This window comes from Amphiprion ocellaris, chromosome 6, assembly GCF_022539595.1.
Source record: "Amphiprion ocellaris isolate individual 3 ecotype Okinawa chromosome 6, ASM2253959v1, whole genome shotgun sequence".
Taxonomy (NCBI): domain Eukaryota; kingdom Metazoa; phylum Chordata; class Actinopteri; family Pomacentridae; genus Amphiprion; species Amphiprion ocellaris.
Window position 1 is genome coordinate 6654701 of NC_072771.1, and position 14788 is coordinate 6669488.

Here is a 14788-nt window from a genome sequence, read left to right on the forward strand (position 1 = left end):
GAAGTGAACAGCTAAGAGCTAATAGATGACAACTATCCCTCCCACCGGCAGATCTGACACCAGGAAAAAGGGAGTAATTTGCGATAATAGTTGAAGCATCAATCCTCTACTGGGATACATTTAGATATTTAAAACCAGAATTAGAATTTATGAGCATAAAAATGCTTTTCCCCAAAAATGAATTCAGCCTAAATCATCCAAGAACTCTCAAAGGACAACGGTAAAAGTGAGCTGTTTTTCCTGACATGTCATGAATAAAAAAGGCCGGTGGCCTACTGCAAAAACAGAAAGCTCAGCGCTCGTTTTCCCCCAGTGCTCCAGTAATAGGCCAGTGGAAATAAATGTAATCACTGCACTTTGTTCTCCCCAGTGATATCATTTCTTCTTATTACTTCTCACCCCCTCCGTGTCTCAGGCCACCATCACAATCTCATTTGATCGTATTTACATTCGCTCTGGCTTCAAACCCCGGTGATGCTAAAAAGCAATTACTACTTCAAGTTGCTGTCTTCCAAAGAGAGCCACACAGGATGTCCTTGCCAAACTGCAGAGGATTCCTAGCCCGTCTCCGGCTGACATTTAGGCTCTTGTCTTCTCCTGTAAGCACGGTTCACTACATTTAGAAGCAAAGAACTGATTATGACAAACATGGCCTTTAAAAGAGTCCTTTGACCAGGGACAATCCCTGCAAAGATGCATTCATCAGCGGTTAATACCAGAGCCCCTAAAAGCCAAACAACACAGGGACATGCCATTTATCACCATAGAACATCATCTGAAATCTCACCGACCGTCTGAATGGGAACCTTCATCAGCCTCATGAAATCTAGCTGAAAGTCAAAAGCATAAATGGTGATGAGAGTTCAGACCTGCAGCAGCCTGGACACTAAATGAAATGGGCACTCACCTAGTTCAGTTTGCTCATCAAGGGAAGTACCATTCAGCCTGGGAAAACGCTTGTTTAATGTGTAGAGCGGCTCGGGGGATCTTTTTAAAATGTATTTTATTAAATAAAAACACTGGCAAGTCTGCAAGACATGGGCATTTACCACCACCAGGTAGGGAACGTATAATAAAGCTGTCTTATGGGAAGAGAAGTGTCAGGTGTCTGTCGTCGGTCAGGAAATGCAACACAAACAGTGTCACCCCACAGCTGCTGGTTTCTACATACACTACCAGATTATATACTAAAAGTTTGGACACACCTTTTCATTCAATGGTTTTTATTTATTTGTATTATTTTCTACATTGTAGATTAATAGTGGTGGAAGTGTGCAATGACAAATAAAGCTATCTATCTAATACTGAAGATAAACACTTTTTTGTTTACAAAATAATTCCATATGTATTCTTTGCAGTTTTCATGTCTTCAGTGATGCTGTGATGTTTGGTCAATGTTCTGCTGGAAAACCTTGGATCCTCCATCCATGTAGATGTTACTTTGACACATACCTCCTATCTAAGCATTGTTGCAGACCATGAACACCCTTTCATGGAAACGTTATTCCCTGATGGCTGTGGCCTCTTTCAGCAGGATAATGCTCCGTGCCACAAAGCAGAAATGGTTCAGGAATGGTTTGAGGACAACAACCAGTTTGAGGTGTTGACTTGGTCTCCAGATTTCCCAGATCTCCATCCAATCCAGCATCTGTGGGATGTTCTGGACAAACGAGTCTGATCCATGGAGACCAAACCTCACAACTTCCAGGAGTTAAAGGATCTGCTGACACCCATAAGGGGATCTGTAACTCCTGACTATCAAATTATAATCACCTGGCTTAGTCATGATTCTAGAAAAGGCTTCTAATTTCTCGGTCCACTTACTGGATTCACAGTAAATTGTTTTTGCAGGAAGTGCAATGTGCAGTGACACAAATTTGTAGCATTCTCATTTCTATGACTAATCCAGAGATCATTTGATTTCATTTAAGGAGTATTACATGCGCTTTTCTTTTCTAATTCTGTGTCCGAGACACAGAGATTGTTGACATGCAGGCTTCACGTGTAAAAATGAGCAACCACAGCAAGAGAGAAACAATGAAAAGTAACATTTGGCTTTCTTAAGGAAACACAGCGTTGTTTACATGGAAATATTTGGGCTACAGATGTTGACCAAAAACAGCTATTTCTGTTTGCGGGACTTGGAATTGTTCTCACCACATGAGGCAGCACAACGAACTAAACCAGCATTACAAAGCTCTGTATGATGAGAAAGCCAGATTTTAATCCCATCTAAAGCTAAAACTACTTTGGATTGGAATAGCACACTATATGAGAAAGTTTCCAGAAAGAAATCAGGGAGATGTCAAGCCTGTAGAAGAATAGATCATTTGGCCACACATTGCATCCTGCTGTTGGAAAGTTAAACTCAAGCTACATTTATTAAGCTTTTTTTCCCATTATCATGCAGCTTCACTGTCACTGTCTTTATTAAAGACCAGAACTGTCTTAAAGTTATCAATAATTATAGAGGATGATGTTAAGTTATCAGGAGGCTCTTGTCTATACGACCATTTATCTGTCTGTGCATCACATGTATCGCTCATCAAAGTCTGTCAGGTTTATGGAAGGACTTCTAAATCAGTGGAGTGCCTCTTTTCACTCTGACTTTTACATGTATTTTAAAGGATCAAATAATTAAACGGAAATAAAGGAACTGGAGTTTTGTGTAGTTTCTGAGAGCAGTGACTTTGTGACCTCCTGCAGGAACAGAAGACTAATTCTATGAGTTCATTAAGCTACGTTTCAATTAGCATGGCCCTGCACCAAATCATAAAAACACGATGATGTAACTCTTTGCAACTGCTAGACGATGATGCAACCGACGCTGCCTCGAAGGACGCAACCATATAATTGAAAAACCTTAATTTTATTTCCCGTAATGCAATGTGTGGTTGTCCATACCATTAAATGTAACCTCCTAAGCAACCCCCGCTTCCCATTGATTGTGTTGCTTTGCAAATGGAGATTCAATTACGCTGTTCTTCCAAGTGAGCGCAGAGCAAACCACAGAGAACTATCGACGGTAGGCTGCTCGGGGGACAGATGCAGCGGAGGATAAGCCAGATAGCCGGACCTCCTTTGCTGTGCACTCTTTGTTAAATTACCCAAGGTTAGTGCAGCGTACTGAAGGCAACTAAAGCAATTAGTTTTCCACCACTTGGTCAATTGTCAGAGCCTGCAGGCGCAAGAACCATTGTGTATTCAGTTCCATTTTAGACCAGATGGTAAAGAGCAAGACACATCTGAGCATGAGCAGTCAGGCTCAGGACAGTTTATGGAGGTTTTTAATTTTTAGCGCTAATGGATTCTGTCGATATTTGTCTTATGTCTGCTTTGATGTTTGGTGGGGAATACATCCATAAACCCTCCTGAAGAGCAGCTGTACGCCCTTGTTAAGGTATGAATTTTCCATAAAGAGCAAAACTTCTTTCTTTGTCATCACGAGAAGAGCAATAAAAAAGGCTCCACCAATCAGTGCCTCTTTGCCAGTCGGTGCCAGAGTGTATTTTGTGACACTTGATGTTTCTTAAGCACAAGCAGCTCATGGGGATTAGAAGACATGACACGGATTTAAGGTTTTATACTTTATATTTTATGTAATCCATGATGCCTCTTAATTCTTGTCTGGATATTTGTCTTATTATTTTCTACTAGTGCTTGAATGAGAGACATGTGTTCCTTAGTTCCTGTCATGCCCTGTGGTGGGTAGAGGCTGAAATAAATGTGGAATATTCCCGATGCCGCTGAAGTGTAACAAAATGTCTAAAAATGTTTTTTTCAATACCTTTTTGTCTGCAATTACTATTCTGCTTTCCATAAAGCACCGAAGGCTACTCATTACTCAAGGATTTAAGGTAGTGATGGACTACTTGAATTTATTCCACACGGTCTGCATATACTGCCAGCTCCTATTGAGTTCCACCACCTCACTAGCTGAGACCTTTCACAGGAAAATCAGTGGTGACATTTTGTGACTGGGGTTTTATATCCTGAAATGTTCCCGCCACATACTCAGATTCTTTTGAGCTACTGAGAATCTGCCTGGTGTACAAATTCAGACTTAATAAATATCTCACCCTTAGTTCCGACTAAATAGCTCTATTTAGTTTTTTTAAGCACCGATCAATGATTTTGCATTAATTAGGCGATATTAGAAATTCATAGTGCTGGAAAACATCATCGATGCGGTTCATAAATAAGTTCAGCTGCCTGTTAATCACGTTGAATTGCTCCTCCGTCTCAGCATTCTCACTAATGGCAGAGTGTCTTCTTGACCTGCTGGTGGGTGACGTTAAAAGCTTTCTAGTGTTGTGGGGTGATTTTGTGATACTTTGCAGGAGATGTTTGGCTCATGGAGTGGATATGGATTTCACATGCCCTGAGCATAGAGGGCTGATGAAAAGAGACAACTCTTATCTCAGTGTGTGTCCCTCTGCGCAGAACATGACATTAAATTGCAATTCTCAGAGACCAAGAAGTCACTTATAGCAACCATGCAATTACTCTGGGTTCAGTGGCTGGATATTTACCTCTGCACTCACGAGACTAATCTGAACAATCCTCTGTTACTAATTTTTGCACATCTTAAGAGTCATCTCAGCTAGTAAACATGTAAAGAGTTGAGTTTCAGTGTTTCAGGGATCAGCTAGTAATTCTCAGAGATTTTTTCACTACTTGTTATTGTGGTTTTCTTGCGGCATGAATATTTCCTGCACTTTGAAACCAGGATTCCCATGATGCTTTGAATGTGGTACGTACAAAATATAAAGACACTGAGCTATCTCCATGGTAACCTTGGATGAATTGCTATTAAAGGGTTGATTTGTAAGCAGATTGTTTTGCAGCTAGACATTGGACACAGTAATAAGTGTACATTGTCTGTTGTGATTTGAAAGGCTTCAAAGGGTTTCCTGTAAGATTCCAACTAGTTGCTGTTTTTTAGGTTTCCAAATGCAGACGTTTGCTGCTTCAGACCACTGTAATTATAATGTGAACCATAATGGCTTATTATTTACTCTTTCAGCAGATCAAATTAAATGGCTCAAGAGGTCTAATTCAAGGGAAATTACATTAGTCAGTGACCAAAATAATTCCCCTGTTTATTACCGAAAATGTACTGTTACTTAGAATCTAGGCTAAATATTTACTTGACCTTGCAACTGAACTTGACCTACTTCTCTAGGGAAGGTGATCAGTGATTTTACCTCTAAATGCATACAGCCATTCTACATTACATTACACTTCAATCCCATCTAGAGCAATGGTCTTCTATTAAGTGAATCTCTCTCTATAAATATATTTTTTTGCTATAGACCACTTATATATATGTATATATATATATATATATATATATATATATATATATATATATATATATATATATATATATATATATATATACATATATATATACATATATATATATATATATATGAATGAAAATCCATTGTTTTCCTCAATTTCTTGTTCATTTTAATGCCTGGCACAATTAAAGGTACATTTGTTTGGACAAATATAATGACAACAACAAAAATAGCTCATGAGAGTTTAATTTCAGAGCTGATATCAGACAGTTTCCATGGTTTTCTTGATAATAACCAAAATGTTCAGAATTACAAATTAAATGATTAAGAACCACAGGAAATATTTCCTCATCATAACTCTCATCCACTTGAGGTTTTAGTTACAACTAGAAGCTCTTTAATGTAAATAGTATAGGACTGCAGCCTTCGATTATTTTACTAATCGAGTATTCTATCGATTATTCTGGCGATTAAGGGAGTAATCGGATTCTGCAGTAGGCATGTGTGTTACAGCATCAAAAGCAGAAGTGAGCGCGCTGTGCAACAGAAATAACGTCCTGGACACCCCCTCTACTTCCCATTGGCTAGTGATATTAGTTTGGCTGAGAGCAAAAGCTGCGTTCCCCTCATTCCATTGATCGATGAACTCGATTGGCAATGCAGTCCTATTTTTTTTTTTTTTTTTTGAGCCAAACGCCGGCGCTGCACGCCAGCATTCCAGCATGGTACCTGAAGACTTACAGAAAACATTCAGTGAAGGTACGTATTCACTAGATGTGTTTTTCCCGCATGTAAACGCGCTGCATCTGAAAATCACAGCATGGTGGATGCTCACTCGTGGGCCACAAAATTGTCACATGACAGCGCTTGAGCTTCAACGGGCTGCTAGTGGTCATGTGACCGAGCTGTCAGCTTGACAGTCCAGCAGATGCATCGGATAAACACAGCGGTTCAGCCACAAGCTTTCTCTTTTATTTCAAAAACACTTCAGGGAAAAAAAATTCTCAAAGCATTTGAGGCGAGAAATAAGGTGTGCAGCTGCTGAATCTGTCCCTGTTTGTGTTAGTCCCCCAACAACTAGTTTAGACGACCGTTTAGACTGGTTGGGCACGCCTGCTATAAACAGTAGAAAAGCTGCACTGGTTAAATTAGAACCCGGTTTGTATCGAATGAAGTCTGGGTCCGGCTTGTAGTTGCTGAAACGAAGCCTCGATTCAGAGAATTTTGCTTCAAGGAATTTTAGTAATCGAATTACTTGAATAACTCAAGGAATCGTTTCAGCACTAAAATAGTAGTTTCACTGTATTCTTCATTCATGGATATAATGATACATATGCTGCCCTTAATGAACATACAGTAAATACTCCACACAGACTGACATCATAGTTAAACTGAAGTTCATTTCAGCTATTTTCTAGTAGAACATAGAGGATGTATCGCAAGTGATGGCCAGAGGGAACGTCTTTATAAAATACTTAAATGTACTTGCAGAAAGAGAAGCATGACTGCCCTCATGACCGAACACTGCTCACTGCTGATCATCCAATTAGCAGAAGAATGTCTTCTGACAGCATTCATCTGGATGGTATTTTATGCCATAAACTGTCAGAAGAAGCGTGGTGAATCATACAGGCACCAGCGGCTGACATGAGATCTTCCCAAACAAGCAGCAGCTTCGGGCGAGTGATACAGTGCACGCCACATTGTTTCATAACGGCTATTAATTCAAACTAGCACTAATGCAGTTTAAAAGAAACACACACACACACACACACACACACACACACACACACACACACACACACACACACACACACACACACACACACACACACACACACACACACACACACACACACACACACACACACACACACACACACACACACACACACAACTGCAACTAAAGAAGCATTTTTCCTGCGATCCTGTGTGGGCACAAGCCACAGCAAATCAGCAAAGATGCTACATGGCCCACAAGGTTGAGATGAATACATGTTGGCTTACATGGGAGGGTTGAGTAATCCACAACGGCGCTGACCCCGAGGAACTCAGAGATTGTATCAAAAGCCAAAATGAGTTTCAAAAGAGAAAATTTCGAGCATGAAAAGGAGGCAGTAGGAGGATGCCTCAGGCGCATGAGGAACTGAAGGGTTGCACAGCCACTACCAGCCAAGACAAAGCAGAGTGAAGTACAATGTAATATTCATATTCAAAATGCTTTACCAGGTCACAAGTTAGCTGTCAGGACCTCTAAAGTCAACAGAAAGGCAGTGAAATCAAACTCCCTACTCATTAAAACACAGTGGAAACAGGCTTAATATGGTGGAACTCAAAGACTAACGCATTAGTCACCGATGAATAAGACAAAAAAAATCTGTTATGAACAGCCAGTGAAGGGTTGGGAGGGGAAACATGCCGAGTGCTTCATCACCTTCCAGTTAAGAAACTCAGAGGAGATAGCAGCAGCTGTCTGCTATCATCAAAACATGGCTACCTCATTTTCCTGTCCAGAAGTCTATCTTGAAATATGTCGAAACCCATCACTGCACGCTGTAAACTAATGCCCGATGTCTGTGCCATGGTGACAGCTTTTAAATGTATTTTCATATTACCCTCCGTTTCACAGTGGCCACAACTGTCGACGGGCTGGTTCTGATCATTCGTCAATCCAGCTTGATACTTGAAGTGAGTAATGCTATATGAGAAGCATGGCTCATGTGGCTGGTGAGCGAACAGACTTGTCAAAGGCAGATAGACCATAAAGCAGGGAGGCGGTCAACAAGGTGCCTTTGAGGAGGAAAGCAAAATGCTCACGAGCATCTATATAGCACTGTCTAATTTATTTCAATGCTTTTGTGCAGTCATAAAACATACAGCAATGAGAGGATGGTGAGAGGACAAGGAGCCTCTTCGTCCCACACCAGCACCTTTTCCTCAGAACTTAGAGGACAGCTTTCTGAATGATTGTTGTGCTGATGATTTCTCTCACTTCATTCAGTTTTTATTCACCTAATTCACATTCTTTCTCCAATAATGTTATCTTCAATAGCATAGGAACAACAGTGGAACTGAAGAACATAACATTTTTGCTCTGTCAAGGAATGTGGCGGAATTATGTGAAGATCGGCGTACATGTCTGTCTGTCTGTCTGTCTGTCTGTTAGCAACATTACTCAAAAACAGACTCTCTGGGAACTCCTTCAAGACTGTTGGAGAACCATTTCAGGTTCTACCTCATGAAGCTCATCCAGAGAATGCCAAGAGTGTTCAAAAGCAGGAATTAAAGCAAAGAATCTAAAATATAAAACATGTTTTGACTTAGTTCACACTTTTTTTAACAACATAATTACTCCGCCAAGGAACGGCGGAGTTATATGACGATCGGCGTACGTTTGTCTGTGAATCTGTGAATCTGTCTGTCTGTCAGCAACATTATTCAAAAACAGACAGATTTGGATGAAAGGGAAAGTCAGAAATGACACAGGAACCAAGTGATTAGATTTTGGCAGCTTATAGTCTGGATCCACGAATTTGTTAAAAATTTCTCTATCATTGCTAGATAGCGGCACGGCGTCACTGTAACCATGACAACAAGTGAACTCTACATCAGCTGCCTGCTGATGATCACATGATTGTGATCCTACTACAAATCCACTGCTGAGGACTTATCAGGACTTATCCATCAGAAATGATCAAAGGAACAACTGATTAAATTGTGGGGGTGTTTCTGGGTCCCATCAATTCCCGCTGCCCGCTACATATTTAGGTCACGTGATTCGGTATCTGTACATAACGTACACATGCATAACACACGCCTGTGATCAGCATAAGGTCATTTTGTTTGTGGGCACATCTATATTAAATTGACGCATTCTATAGTACTGTGATTTCTGATCATCAATTACTAATAAACAAATGCTGCATTTATTTTTTTTTTTAAATCTGCATTTCTGACAATGCCATATGGGGGAATGAGCAGCCTTGAAGGAGGACTGTGCTCTCTGAGTGCTTTTCTAGATATAAATGTAGTGATTGACTTATACCTTTGAGGTCACTGACCATTGTCCAAAACCTGAACGTGGTGAAACATTCTTTTATTCATAGAATAAATGTACCTGTGTATAACAGATAAGCTCTGGGAGCAGCATCACAAAGGTCCTGTCTTCACATAAAATTACAGCTTTTTCACTCTTTAGCTAATTTGAAATAATATGTGGTGATTTTACTTATTTAAAAATAAAGCAACTTGTGGGAAAACAGTAAAGTTACTATTAAGAGGTAAATCTGAGTGTCCTCACATTTCCAAAAGCCACATGTTGATCCACATCTGTAGTGTGTTGGCCCAGTTCAAATACACTGCCAGCTTAGAAAAACACTGTATTCAGTAGAAAGAAAAGATGTTAATTGCTTCATCCTCTTCCTGAAATGATGAGCTGTGACAGCATGCAGCTGTCTGGCTGAAGCTGCTGCTCTGGATATGGTTATGTGGTCATATGGTTATAGTTGATTCAGTGATGCTCTGGATACAGTAGCTGCACTGTGACCACCGCTCCTCTGATTACATTAGCTAAAACAGCAAGAGCTACACATGACATAAACCCACAGATAACAGATTTGTTGCCAAAAGCATCCTGCAGTTCATAGCTACAGTAGCATCAGTAGAACACTTAGACAACATCAGCTCACTGCACACATACAAGCCCTGCATGTAATTAGACTCACATCCATTGTAAGACTACGTGTCACAGTGATAATCATTAAAGTACCCTTTTTGTGCTGAGAGACAGCGAGGCTACATATCTCTGCTGCTCATCTGTCGAGCTGCAGTTTGTAAAGAGAGGTAAAGCAATAGGTGGAGGACTGACATATTGTGAGGGAACTCTAAACATGTGCATGTAATTATAACCTGTTCTCCAAGGCGTCAATTACTGCTGTCTTGTCAAAGATGTCTCATGGTAGGTGTCCACACGATTTATCATTTCCACGCTTCCCATTCATTGTCTGTGTAAGCAGGCGTGTAATGCATTCTGGTAGCTCCACGCTGCGTCTCGAGAGACAGGATGTCATTTCTGCAGGTCCTCATTTGCCTAAAGTTGAGGTCTACTTTATGCAAATCAGGGTTATCCAGCATGACTCACCCCTCTGGAAACTCCTGAGAAAACTTTTAAACTCCCCATTGTGCAATCTAAAATAAAGACAGGTTCAGAGCTGCTCTGCGTATTTCTCACGTCATAATCCAAAAAAACTACCACTTTGGTCCACTTCTGAAATCCGGAAGCAGACAAGCCCACCAGTGCAGGATAGCACACCTTACTGTAAGACTACTGCAGTCTAAGGTACTTTATCAACTGTGGCCAAAAAATGTTTTTGTTTGTTTGTTTGTTTGTTTAACCTGGGGTTTGATGCACAATTTAAATAACACAGTATGGAAATTTTGCACACAATAGGTGAACAAGGTCAACTGTATATATACATATGTATGCATTCTGTGATGTAAAACAGTGGATACTACATAATGAACTGGTTCACATCAACATGAAAAGAACTGTGTGGAAGATATATGCATCAATCAGGTAGAACATTATGACCACCTGCCTAACACTGTGTTGGTCCCATTTTGCTGCCAAAACAGTCCTGACCCATCAAGGCATGTAGTCCACTGGATTCCTGAAGGTGTGCTGTGGTGTCTGGACTCTACTAGACCCTGAAGGTGTGCTGTGGTATCTGGACTCTACTAGACCCTGAAGGTGTGCTGTGGTATCTGGACTCTACTAGACCCTGAAGGTGTGCTGTGGTATCTGGACTCCACTAGACCCTGAAGGTGTGGGTGGTTCACCACTGTTCCTTCCTTGGACCACTTCTGATAGATCCTGACCACTGCAGACCAGGAACACCCCACAAGAGCTGCAGTTCTGGAGATGTTCTGACCCAGTCCTCCAGTCATCACCATTTGGTCCTTGTTAAACGCACTCAAATCTTTACATTTGCCCTTTTTTTCCTGCTTCTAACATAATATATTCAACCTAGGAGCCATGATGAAGAGATAATCAGTGTTATTCACTTCAGCTGTCAGTGGTCAGAATGTTATGGCTGATCGATGTATAAATGCCCAACACTTACAGTCTGTACTGTACATTCACTTAGCAGGCAGGCAGTTTGAGCACAGATAGAGCAGAATGGGTTTCTCACTTCTACATTACCACTACTACTACTGTTCTCATCTGCTCCACTAGCATCTACAGACATCAGCTGAATTCAACTCTCACAACCAGGATGACACAACATAAACTGAGAGCCTGCATCGGTGAGCTGGAGTGAGTCTTTTTCCTTCTGAAGCGACTATTAAATTCACAGCAAGACATCCATTCAGCTGCTTCAGATCACAGACAGAAGTGACTGCAGTCAACCATTATCCAGGATGGTGAAAAGTTCCCTTTTTGTGCATGTTAAAGTTACTCTTCTCTGGACAACTGTCACTGACCATTAACCAACAGGACTGAACAATTAATCAAATTCAATTCAGTACAAAGAAAAAAAAAATAAATCGACATCGCCAAAGATCATGAGACTATTGTTGTGACTCATACTTTTCTGAGGTTGTGTATGCTGGTCGCTGATCAATGTACAGTCTGCAGTTTCGACATGTACACTGTGGTTTCTGGACTGACATAGGTCCAGTCTCATTATCTAACATTATCTGACAGCTACACCTTCTGTTTGGCAGCATCTGACCCAGAGTTTAAACTGTCCTGTCAGTGGTTTTACAAATTCATGCCATCCCCCTTGTGACACTTTTGAAGGCACCTCATGTGTTCATGCTCCATCACGCTTTACATCTATTATTTTTCCCCGACTAGCATCTAGAGCTGATTTCTAGCTTGGCAGATTGTTAAAGTCCTTCAATAAACATCCTACAGTCAGCACGTAAGTGTAAGATATTTATTGTCAGAAACACTGTGAAACTGCAATACAGAAAGAAGAAAAATAAAAGGTTACAGAGTGTTTGCCTGTTTCTTTCACATCAACAAACGTTGAGTCATTAATTAGCATGTACAACACAGATATGTGCTCAAATTAGCATCAATTAGGGACGTACAGAAAACATGAGATTAGCTTAATGCTAACTTAACATGAAAAACCCTATAGACAGGCTAGCGCATTAGCGTCGCCCCCTTTTTTTAAGTTTCCCAAATGAGCCATGAACTTTTTCAAAAGAAAATCACAGGTAAGTTTAACATAAAATGTAAGAACTACTTTAATACATATGGTATTTCAGGGTTCAGCAGAGGTAAAAATGAATGTGGACTGAAAAATAACAGTTTAAGAATAAAAATACATTTATTTATAAAACACTTTGCTTTCAAAGTGCTGTACATAGAGATAAAAACAATGAAAACATAAGAAATCCACAAACATATACAAACATACTGAAACAATAAAAGGACATCAGTAAAACAAACAGTTTAAGACTCATATGTAGCAGTAAACCAGTGGGTCTTCAGCTGTTTTAAACCCATCAGTGGAATATGCCTGTCTGATTTCAGCAGGTAGACTTCCAGAAAGATAAAGCAGCAACTGTCTTTCTATGGACCTTTGGGTCCCCTGGGAACACAGGGGTCTGGGCTATGGGGACATATAGGTTCACCAGACTGGATAGGTACAATGGGGCAATTTCATTTACAGTTTTAAAAGTTTGCAGCAGCATCTTAAAGTCTGTTCTAACCTGAACAGGTGGCCAGTGAGGAGAGGCCAGCACTCTCTTTGCTTCTAGACTTTATTCAGTGAAAAAAAAATTAACTACAGCAAGTCTACATGGACAAAAAGGCGCAGCACAGTCAACATTCACCTAAATCTGTTCAAGTAGCTGCACATCTATTACACAGTGAATATTAAACTGAAGCTTTACTACAAAAACAATTTCATAAAAATCGAAAATCAAATTGAAATCACGTCTGTCAGAAAAATCAAATATTCTCTCCCAATCAGATATTTTCCTCAAATCGTTCATTAAGCAGCCGTCACTGTCAGTAAATGCACAGGACATGCTGCTCATCACTCCATCTCTACCATCTCATCAAAGATGCAGACATTTCATCAGATCAAAATTAAGCTATTAGGCTCTACCACCACCACCACCAATTAATCTGCTGAGAGGTTTGCTTTAAATTAAAATGAATTCACCAAAATATTTGGAGCAATCACAGCCTTGTATAATCATCCACATTCAGGTCAGTCAGTAGCACTGTGCCCCTCCACTGTGTAGGCTAATCCACGTGTGACAAATACTGCTCTGTTAGCAATGTTTATGCAACAATTAGACCGAGTTAGTGGAGTAAATTATTTGCAGATCAGATTGGCGTTTTCAAAGCTGCTTGATGCTAAGACGTTGCACTCACTTGGTCCCACTGTGGAGCTGCAGCTGAGTGACTAAATGTATTTGGAGATGAATCTTTTAGTGTTTGAAGCCACGCTGCAATACACTTCACAGGATTTTCAATTATGTTTTCTACGCCTGTGTCACTTTGACGATGTGTATATTGCAAAGTATTTACAAATGTATAAATATATAGTAACTTTTTATTACAGTAAAGTTGAAAGGATGCAAGCATCTACCTGTTTAAAGGTGCAGGACAGAATATTTTCAGCTAAAATAGCATGGATTTGTCATAAAAAGGATGCGTATGAGTATCAATCTGCTGTTTAAAGCTGTGTGAGCCTGCAGTGCTGAAAAATGAAAGTACAGCCATGTGAAACACCAGGCAGACAAGGTGACAGTGTTCTGTAGGACAGGTACATGCTGGCATCGTGCTACTCAGGCGTGTTATAGTTTAACTCTTTACCATGGGTGTTGATAAAGTCTGTGAATACATCATAAGTATTAGCCGACCATTTTGGTGACTTTTACACTATAACAGATTTTACTAACAATTGTCATGTGCACTAATCATTAACTGTAACTTTTTCTATATTATCCTCATAATAATTTAATGATTAATTCAATGATTTATAATTAGATACCTGTGCATAAAGTCTTTGTTCCGTTCATGCACAGATTCGCCGAATAGTTATTTCTAAGATCATCATTTTGGGAGGGTTTCGTCCTGTCATGGTTTTATTCACAACTGATTCTTGATTTTTAGTTTCTTTTAAATTAAAGTGCAAAAACATGGGGGTGATTTTCATTTAAAACCCTGTGGGGGTGCAGAACCTTCAAAATAAAGCAGGCAGCATCAGCAGAGTTATTTTCTTAGGTTGAAGTGGTCCAAAGTGCTGCAGTGTGTGTTGGTCTGATGGTGTCTGCTGTTAGTGCTGGAGTTTGGAGCTCACCTTAATATGTACTTGATGGGTTGCAATCACAGTTACGCAATTATAAAGCTAATTATTAAGCTGTTACATCAAAAATGCCCCTGAATGCAGCCTTTTGTGAAGATAAGTCAAGTATCTGCACACTGACCAGGTGCTGTGACTTTGGAGCTGACT

At 40.1% G+C, this 14788-nt stretch overlaps 1 protein-coding gene across 3 annotated transcripts in view; it reads right to left on the minus strand.

The window, feature by feature from the left end:
- unc5db (unc-5 netrin receptor Db) overlaps nt 1–14788 on the minus strand; it is a 249586-nt gene that overhangs the window by 222209 nt on the left and 12589 nt on the right. The window lies entirely within an intron of this gene.